Here is a 10311-nt window from a genome sequence, read left to right as displayed (position 1 = left end):
ACTACAATAAAATATCTTAAATAAAACCAACATCTAAGGAGAATAGATTTATTTTGTCTCATAGTTTCAGTCTACAGTTCTGTTCCTGTTTTGGGCCTGTAGGGAGACAGCACACTAAAGAGCACATGAGGGAAAAAAGCTGTTCATTGCTCATCTCATACCAACTGGGACGGAGAGATAGGGGGACAGAGGGAGGGAGGGAAGTAATGAGAGGGGGAGAGAAAAAAAGAAAGAGAGAGAGAGGGAGAGAGAAGGAGGGAGTGAGGGAGGGAAGGAGGGATAAAAAGAGAGAGAGACACAGAGAGAAAGAGAGAGAGAGAGAGAGAAAGCAAGCAAGCAAGCTGGAGTCAAAAGATCCTCTTCATGGGCTACTCCTCAATGACCTAACTTCCTGAAATTACCATCACCTCCCAGTAGTGCCCCAAGCTGGTAAACAAGTCTATAGTATATAAGCCTCTGTGGGACACTTGAGACTCCAACTGTAATACCAATTGCAAAAGCAACACCAATCCTACCATAAACAAAGTAAAAAGAGAAAAAAACTGACATAGCTTGATGAGATATATTCAGATAAAGATAGAACTAATTTTTACATGAATGAAATGATATGTCCAGATTATTCAATTTGTAACTCATCACCAACCAATATGTGATAGTGCCATGTAGGTTCATGTTATTGCACTGACTGGTATTCAGGTAAGACATCTGTGAATTATACAATAATCAAAGCATTCAGTGAAATAGACCAATGCATTCACAAATTATTATAAAATTTCTATCAGCTTAGTCTCAAGTTACGTACCTATTTTGTTACATAATCAAGTGATTGTGGGTTTTCATCAGTTCAGGAAATCACACCTCAAATAGCACAGCTGAACATCAAACTATTTCCTTGGTTCATTCCTCAAGCGAACCTTGCATTTGTACATCAGAAAGTCGGAATTTCCCATAATTGGTGTAAGGCCTATAAATATATAGAAGTTTTCTTAAATCACGTGGTGGTTGGGAACAACATAAGCACTCTGAGGAATATTAGCATAATTTTAGAAACCAAAGGCAATGCTGATGCTATAGGTCTTAAATATTTCCCTTTTTCTAAACTTATTAAGCATTTTACTAATTCCTAGTGTGTCGGGCTTAATTTCCACATCTCCCCTGGGGAGACGTCAAGCCTTTAATTGTGAGGGACACTTGGCTCTGCACGCTGCTCCCACCGGTGGGAAGGCAGAGCGTGTCCTGGTCGGGCTAAACTGAGCTGGGATAGGGCTGCTGAAACCCCCACATCCCCAGCCCTCATTACGTTTAAGAGCAGAAACTGGACAGGGAGAATTCGGGGGAGCCGTCCGATGGTCTACCAGCTTCCAAAGGGTTTTATTCAAGGGAGGGGTTTATATAACAGTAATGGGGGCAGGAAGAGAAGGGACTAACTGGGTATTAACAATTGGCTAATGAGCTGTCCATCATGGTGATGTCACGGAACTTCCCGCAGAGGCCGGGCCTCTGGCTCAGCGGTGCCATGGTGACACATGTGCTCATAGACAAGAGGCAGGGCTGGTTTGGGAGTGGCTAGCAGGCAGTCCCAGGTCTTAAAGGTATAGCCACACTAGTGGGAAAAAATTAATAATAAACAGTGAGACATCTTACCCATTATTTACAGTTCATTGCATAGAATTTATGTTAGAGAATGCACAGATTTTACATGTATTCTCATGTCACCACGGCTTAAAAAATTGCAGTAATTAAAGTATTAAATAAGTCAGGCAAATCAGGTGCTGAAAGCATGGGTCTGTTATCCTAGCCGCTCAGGAGACTGAGATCAGTTGGTTGAGGTTCAAAGCCAGTCTGGGCAGACAAATCTGAGAGACTTTTTATCTCCAACAGGTCAGCAAAATGCCAGAAGTAAAGCTGTGGATCAAGTGGTAAAGTGACAGACAGCCTTTGGTGAAAAAGACAAGCAAAAGCAATGAGTCCCTGAGTTCATATCCCAGTATTGGCACACATACATGGAACACACACACACACACACACACACACACACACACACACACACTAAATGCATTGCATAGGAAATCTGCAATTGGCGATAGACTTGAAATTGACAATTGCCTCCAGAGTTCTGTTACCCATGATTAGCACACCGAAAAACATAGCAAAAATAAATAAATAAACAAATAAATAAATAAATAAATAAATAAATAAATAAATGGCCTGGGTATAATTTCGTCTTCTTTTTTTTTTATAAACATTTGGAATTTTATTTAAAAAAAACAACCATTACAACCACGAACATTGTTACAGTTAGAGGCCCTCTGGTTCATCCACAATGATACTGAGCATGCTCACAAGGGTTCCCATTGTTACGTCTTTAAACAACCATCTTTAAAAGGGGAAAGAAAAACAAACCTCAGCACACTACCATTTAACTTGTTTTAATGTTTCTACACAAATGGTGAAAAATATTAAAGTACAGACAAGGAATAATCATAATGTTGTGACCAACATTATAAATATGGAATTAATAAATTTTAAACATTTTCTGTTTAAAAAATAAATCTAGTAGTCAATGTGGCTCTGTGGGCTGTGGTCTAGTAGGGCCAGTCTCTGCGCTCCTGGCGGTGCTTCCCTTTATCCATTTTTCCAGGTCCTCCACGTCCGCTTCTTCTTCCTCCCATTTGTTCCATCAAAGGCCCCGGGGGGCCCCGGTCCCCCTAGTCTTCCTCCGCCGAAGCCACCGTGGTCCATGCCACGGCCACCACGGAAGCCACCTCTGTCTCCACCACGGCTGCCTCTGAACATTCCACCGGGACCACCGCTGTCCATGAGGCCACCTCTACCCCTCTGCATGCTGCTGGGGCCACCTCTGTCACAGTCACCACCCGAGGAGGGAATGGTGGCGGGAGGAAACCTTCGGGTTTCGGGGCCTTGCTCTGGTTGCACTCTGTTCTCCAGGTGAAATTTTAGTTTCCGCAGCCCGGGTTGGGACACTGCCAGTCTCCAGCTCGGTGTTGGATATTGCCTCCTCCAGAAGGATCCCCTCGGGAACCCCGCGGTTCTCTTGGGGGAAGCCTCCTCGGTCTCCTCCACGGCCTCCCATGCGACCCATGGGACCCCCAGGACCTCCTGGTCCACCTGGACTTCTCGGGCAGGGCATCCCTCCGCCCTCGTGGGGTGGCATGCCACCCCTCATGCTGTTCACTGGAGGCTTCTTCCGAGCAAGAGACACTTTAAGTTTGCTCCCTTGGAAATCTTTCCTACCAAACCACTCCACAGCGGCCTTGGCAGTCGGGGGGTCTTCATAGGACACTGTGGCATCGCCTTTGGACTTTCTTGTTTCTTTCTTTTTTTTGCCAGTCTTGGGCCTTGGACTCATGGGCTGAGCACTGTCCCTGGCTTCCTTTTGCTCAAGACTAGCACTCTGCCACTTGAGCCACAGCGCCACTTCTGGCCATTTTCTGTATATGTGGTGCTGGGGAATCGAACCCAGGGCTTCATGTATACGAGGCGAGCACTCTTGCCACTAGGCCATATTCCCAGCCCCAGGACTTTCTTGTTTCTTTGTCCAGGTAGATGTGGATCATGGGTTGTCCATTTCTTTTGTTCACCTTAACAATCCCACACTGTTTAAAGAAGTCTGCTAGATCATCAAGAGTCACATTGTCATTTAATCCTTGCACATAAATTGCACTGTTGTCAGAGTCTTCATCAGGATCTATGGGAGGGCCTAGATCAAGATCTGGTCCTTCATCCATGGGTCCATCAGGCTTATTGAAGACACTCGCTCTCCAGCGCCCATTCCACTGCATCCTCCCCCCTCCCCACCTCTGCTCATGCCTCTATGATCAAATCCCCCTCTTCCAGACTCCTGCCCATAAACACCCATGCTACTGGGGTGGTCCTGTCAGAATGAACTCTGCTGCCCATAGCTGCTGTTCTGTTGGCTATATTGACTTGGAGCCTGGCTGTAAGATCCAGTCTGTGGGGGGTAACTAGTGGGAGGCTGCTACCCATAGCTGCTTTGTTGACCATAGCTACTCTGCTGCCCATAGCTGCTCAGCTGCCCATAGGTGTTCTGCGGAGAGTAACTGCTCTGATCATAACTGGTTGGTTGTGTAGAGGAATAACTGGTAGGAAGATAGGATGGTGGTGTGGTGACTGGTTGCATGGGGTAGCTCCCAGGAACCTGGAGATAACTGTAGTTACTTTGTCCATAGCCTAGGCTGGGCTGATTATAACCCCCTGTGCTAGATTGAGGTTGACTAGTCTCAGCAGGCTTGTTACCATCTTGAGGTCTTGCAGGTGCAGCAGTAGCTGGCTGCTGCCCATAGGTTGGGTAAGCAGGCTGAGTGCCATACACAGACTGAGCTGCATAGGAGGCCTGGGTGGTGGTGACTGTAGCAGTGGTGGTATCATAAGCACCAGTGTCATACCCCTGGACAGGCTGGCTGTATGCCTGAGGGGCAGTTGGAGTAGTATAACCAGCGGGAGGCTGTCCATAAGAAGTTGCATATGCTGTCTGCCCATAAGTGGCAGTAGTCTGAGCCTGGCTATAGCTGACATCAGTAGGCTGTCCATAGGTTCCATAGCTTTGTTGCCCATATGCCTGGGTGGTCTGTGCATATCCTTGAGTTGGCTGGGTGGTGTAAGCACTGTAGCCCTGCTGGGCTGCTGCTTGGCTGTAGGTACTATAATCCGTGGATGCCATTTTCTCTCCTTCTTCCTTGTTCTCTCTAATTTATTCTTATTTGAGTTACTACACATGTTTTAAAACTAGTATGTGTTACATATATTAAACATTTGTATCAGAAGTCCCAATTTTTGTAGTATTGACCTTATTTTGCCAAAAATCCTTAGTTGAAGAAATTCTTTCACTAGAGTATAGGATGTTTAGGAGCAACTCTAGAATCTACCCATTAAATGACAATGTCATGGCTCCAATTGTGATCGCTAATATTTGTCTCCAGATGTCTGCCAAGAGTTCTTCAGTTTCAATCCTAGTTGAGATCAAACCCAGGATCTTGTACATGCTATGCAAACAAACACTCTGCCACTGAGCCACACACCCATCCTTACCAAATGTTCTGTTGAGGAAGTTATTTTCCATATGAGAACTACTGCCCATCTTATTAATTTCTTAGGCAAAATTTCATATGTGCACAATGATGCATTAAGAAGCAAATAAATCCTCTTCATTAAAGAAAAGTAGAACAGAAGAATAAAGTTTCACTGTGTCAACATTTTATGCAATAATTTTAAGACTTTAAATCATATGTAGATTACATTCTAGCACACTGTCACACACTGCTATATCCCAGAACCAAATGTCTCTCAAAATAAATATTACATATAAAATATTTAAATTATGTAAAGAATAATTGAAGGGAAAGGTTATGAGACATGCATATATTTCCCAATATGTCAGGAATGAGTTGGAAGACATAGTTCAGATGTTTTGGGGCTGGGGAGCTGCACCATGAAGTGGAGTCAGCTGCAGTAACCTCTAGAACTCCCCTGTGGAATCTGTAGTGTTCTGTAGGTCTGTCTGGTCAAGCCTTTGGCAGTGCTATGGCAGCTTTGTGGGCAGGCTGACTCCTCAAGAAAGTTGCCATGGAGGCTGACAGAGAGATGGCAGTCAGCTAGGCAGAGTTGAAGTATGTATGCACACACATACGAACATGCACAGAGGGGCACACAAACACATGCCCACACTACTTCATCTTTTGCTCTGCCATACTCCCCAAATAAACACATCATTCTGTGTACATAATCAACTTCTGAAAAATGCTCTTAGTGTCACTGTCTATTTGGGAAAGTGGTTAAGATAATGTGTCCTGCCCAAAGTTAGAGACCAGTTAATGATGTAGGAAAAGAGCACAAACTAGGACTGATACACTATCCTTATAAATAACAGCTAGAAGGCACTGCAAAATCAATTTGCTTGGGAAAAGAAGAATTATGAGGAAGAAAAGTAAAGCCATATGGTGAATGATGAGATCATGCTTGCTTTGGCAAAAACAATGAGACTAGATCAACTTAAATACTGTCAAAAAGAAACACCATTTTAATTTTATTGTACATAGCAAAAATAACAATAGTTAACATTTTTGTGGTAAAATATTGTAAAGTAACCCAGGTCGATTTTTTCAACAATTTTTCTGAACTAATGCCCTCACACTTGCTTGTATAACAGCTGTATCACCTCATTCATGACTGGTTCCTTTGTGCTTTAGTTACTTTTACAATAGGATTTCATGGTTTTTCCCAAGATGCAAAAGTTAGCACATCTTTAATTCAGATTATTAGAGTAAACAAACCATCCAATAAGAAGTGAAAATTAAAGAAAGTTTTTCAAGATGAAACTTTTGTTATGAGTGTTGTGCTGTCTAAAACATTACTTCCTCTCCAGGAAACCAACTAAGTCCAACAATGCTGACTATTATGAACTTAATGGTCTCTCTTCCTTTCTATTCTAGTTAAGCTGTCTTGCAGATTAATGCTAAATGGGATGCTGTTTTTCTCTAATAATCCAACCCAAAGTATCTTGTTTAAAGTTCAGGTAAAAGTTTGTGTTGGAAATAATAAACCTATAATCTCCCAGATGACTGTGCATTGATTTTATATCATCCTTTGGTCATACGTAAATATGCCCTGTTTATGTGCTGGAGAATTACTACATTGCTGGCATTTATATACACCATGCTAATACTATCTAAAGCATGTAACATATGTTTTAGTTACATTAGAATCACCTATTTCTATTTGATTCTTTCTTCTTGCTGGCTGAGTGGCACAATAAAAGGTTGGAGTCTGTTTAAACAGAAGACACTTGTCCAAACTGCTTCCTTCTCTAGCCCACAGAACCAGATACCATCTGTTTCCTCACATGCATGTCCATGGTAAATGGCAGTAATAACATGAGATGCTACCATAATGTTACTGATAACTCAATTTACTGGGAAAAAAATTAATTAAAATCCATTTTTATTATTATGTTAAGGCAAAGGGCTTTCTTTGCTATAAATAGGAGTTGGAGGTTTATATTCTAGAATAAGAATAAATTTTGATTGTAGATATGACAAAGTCTAATTGTGTTCAGTAATATTCTATATGATTTCTAGTGTAATTTTCACATAGCAGTCTTCAAAGACATCATAGTAATCCTATTTGAAAGTTCAAGTTAAAAGCCACAACCACAAAAATTATACTAAGTGAAGTGAGCCAGACCCAAAGAAACATGGACTCTATGGTCTCCCTCATAGAGAATAATTAGCACAAGTTTAGGCTAGTCACAGCAAAGGATCACAAGAGCCTAATAGCTATGCCCTTATGAGTGCATAAGATGATGCTAAGTGAAATGAACTACATGTTATGGAAACGACTTTTATCATTGTTGTAATTACTTTCAATATGCCATGTGAAACCGTAGCTTCTATTGTTGATGATCCTCTTGTATCCCCTTCCTGTGGTTGTACCCGCACTATCACTGTATCTTATCTGAGTACACTGTAAACTGTGTATACTGTATTAGAACTAGGGAAGTGAAAGGGAATATCAAAATCGAGAGACAAAGGATAAAAAGACAAATGACTACAAAAGCAATACTTGCAAAACCATTTGGTGTAAATCAACTGAACAGCTCATGACGGGGAGAGGGGAAGGGAGAAGGAGGAGGGGGGAATGAGGGAGGAGGTAACAAGCCTAACATATGAAACTGTAACCTCTCTGTACATCACTTTGACAATAAATAATAAGAAGAAAAAAGCCACAATCACCTCCTTCTTTCCACCTGTAACCTCTGACATAATTTGCAGAGGGAATGAAGGTGAAAATGTTCCACAAGTGCTATGACTTATGGTTCCAAGTAGGTGAGCTTTGTGTGTGATCATTTCCACCAAGACATTAGGCTTTGTTATTCCATCAATTAAAAAATTTGCATGTAAAAAGCTTATGTTGCTGGTTAACTTAAGAAATATGCTAGGAGAATGAAATCACAGAAAGCCAAAAACAGTCATTTTTTCTTTTACAGCTGAAATTTGCATACAGAATAATTTTTCCACACTGGAAAAGGCAAAGAAGTATTTTTATCACAGTTATTTTGTCTATATAAATACAAATATGGGCTCCTTGGTCCCAGCTACCTCCTCCGCATAGTCCAGGCGGGCTCCGCTCCTCCCCAGATTTCTGCGCTTCAGTGTGTAAGCACCAAAAGTTACTCTTCAGGAAGAGGAAAGAAACTATCATTGTGACAACACCCCCAGAGTATCTAGCATATAGTAAATGATGGCTAGACTTGTAAAGAAATGGGAAAACCACCAACATCGACCAAAAGAAGTTAATAGGCACTGACGAAGAGATTGCCCCAGTGCTGGACCCAAAACACAAAGCCGCACCTGCAGCTGTGAGGAAGACGTACAAGGTCTTGGAAGAAATGAAAGATCTGATGGTTGAAGATATAAGAGAAAGCCTTAAAAATGACCTAAAGGGGGCTGGGACTATGGCCTAGTAGCAAGAGTGCTTGCCTTGCATACATGAAGCCCTGGGTTCAATTCCCCAGCACCACATATATAGAAAATGACAAGAAGTGGCACTGTGGCTCAAGTGGCAGAGTGTTATCCTTGAGCAAAAAGAAGCCAGAGACAGTGCTCGGGCCCTGAGTGCAAGGCCCAGGACTGGCAGAAAACAAACAAACAAACAAATAAAATGACCTAAAGGAAACGTTAGGTAATGTAATAATACCTAACCACCGAATTTCAAAGAATGCCACTAGCGAGAAAGAGTACCAAGAAGTAAAAGCTTTAGCTTCACAGAACACAGATTTTATGGAGAAAATAGAAGATGAAAGCTCTGAAAATGATAAGGATATGGAAGACTTAACCTTTCAAAGAAAGAAATCAGATGTGTTGGGCAAAGCTAAAAAGTACCAGTGTGATCGAGGTGAGACGCTCTCACACAATCACAAAGTCATGGAAGGTGTGGAAGAAATCTCTAAGGACAACTGGCATAGAAATCTCAATATGCATACTGAAGTTGCGCTGGGAGGGAATAGAAAGAATGGAAAAGACAAAATGGTCAAAGAGATGGAGGAGGAAAAAAATGTTCAAAAGTTAGACACCAAAGAAAAGGTGCTAATGGCCTCCAGAGAAGAACCGTTGACCCACGAGGGAGCTGTGCTTACCCTGGTAGCTGACTTTTCATCTGCAACACTGGATATTTGTGGGCAGTGGGCATCCTTCTTCAACATTCTGAGAGAAAATGACTTCGAATCTAAACTTGAGGGCAGCCTTAAACTGACGTTGAAATGTGATGGTGAAATCCAGACCTTTTCAGACCTTCAAACCCTGAAGCAATTTACCAACCAAAATTCTTTTATGAAGGGATTGCTGGAAGACGTACTGCCACAGAATCAAAAAGGGAAAAGATATGGGATTCAAGAAAAATGGGTAAAACTCTAATAGACTCAAAGCATGAGGGTGGAGGAACAGCAAGTGATGGCTTGAGTTTCCTATTTGTCAAAGAGGTGAAAGTTGCTAGGTCAAAGGTGAAGAATTTAGGTACACAAAATCTTTACAAACCTCCAGATTAGAGCATGAGGAAGAAGGGGAGAAACCACTGAGACAGAGGAGGAGGAAGAAGAAGCCTCAGAGATAGGAGGAAGAGAAAGGAGAAGAGACCTCAGAGGTAGAAGAAACGACCACAGCAGAGGAAGAAGGGAGAGGAGAGGCCTCAGAGATGGAGAAGGAGGAGGAGGAGACAGAAAAATTCTCTATGTTAAGGGAGGAATAGGACTCCACTTTTTGGGGTCTGTCCATAGTAACCACAAAGCTTGGAATTGAGAAAATAGCCAATGATGGCTTGGAGATTTTTAGTCTTGTTAACTTGGTAATGGAGGAAGTAGCAAAGATGAAAACTACCTCCCAACCGAAGAAAAGAGAGAACTTTTATGGACTCAAAGAAATTGCTTTCAGTTATTTGGTTTGGGATGCAGAGAAGAAAAAGTTGGTAAAGTTCCAGGAAGTAAACAAAAAGTCAGGAAGGAGAGGAAACAAATACACTTTGCCTGACCTTGTATCTGTCCCCTCCTCTGGAGCCACTAGAAGTAAGTAGTGGTGAGATGACACTGAATTCAGAGATAGATCTGAGTGCTGGATCAGGAATCCCTTCCTTTCCAAGAGAAACAGAGGAAGAGGGAGATGAGACCTTCCAAATAGAAGACCTCGCATTTAGAGAAGCCTACTTAATCCAGGCAACACAAAAAACTTCAGAAGAAGTGTCATTGGTATGTTTAGGGAACTACAAGAGAAGGTTGAGAGCATA

General features: G+C 42.1%; 1 pseudogene; it reads right to left on the bottom strand.

Moving 5' to 3' along the window:
* Positions 1-2541: 2541 nt before the first annotated feature.
* On the bottom strand, positions 2542-4723 carry LOC125353119 (annotated as a pseudogene).
* Positions 4724-10311: the final 5588 nt, after the last annotated feature.

The sequence above is a fragment of the Perognathus longimembris genome, chromosome 6, assembly GCF_023159225.1.
Source record: "Perognathus longimembris pacificus isolate PPM17 chromosome 6, ASM2315922v1, whole genome shotgun sequence".
Taxonomy (NCBI): Eukaryota; Metazoa; Chordata; class Mammalia; order Rodentia; family Heteromyidae; genus Perognathus; species Perognathus longimembris.
This window is presented reverse-complemented; position numbering and strand designations above follow the sequence as displayed.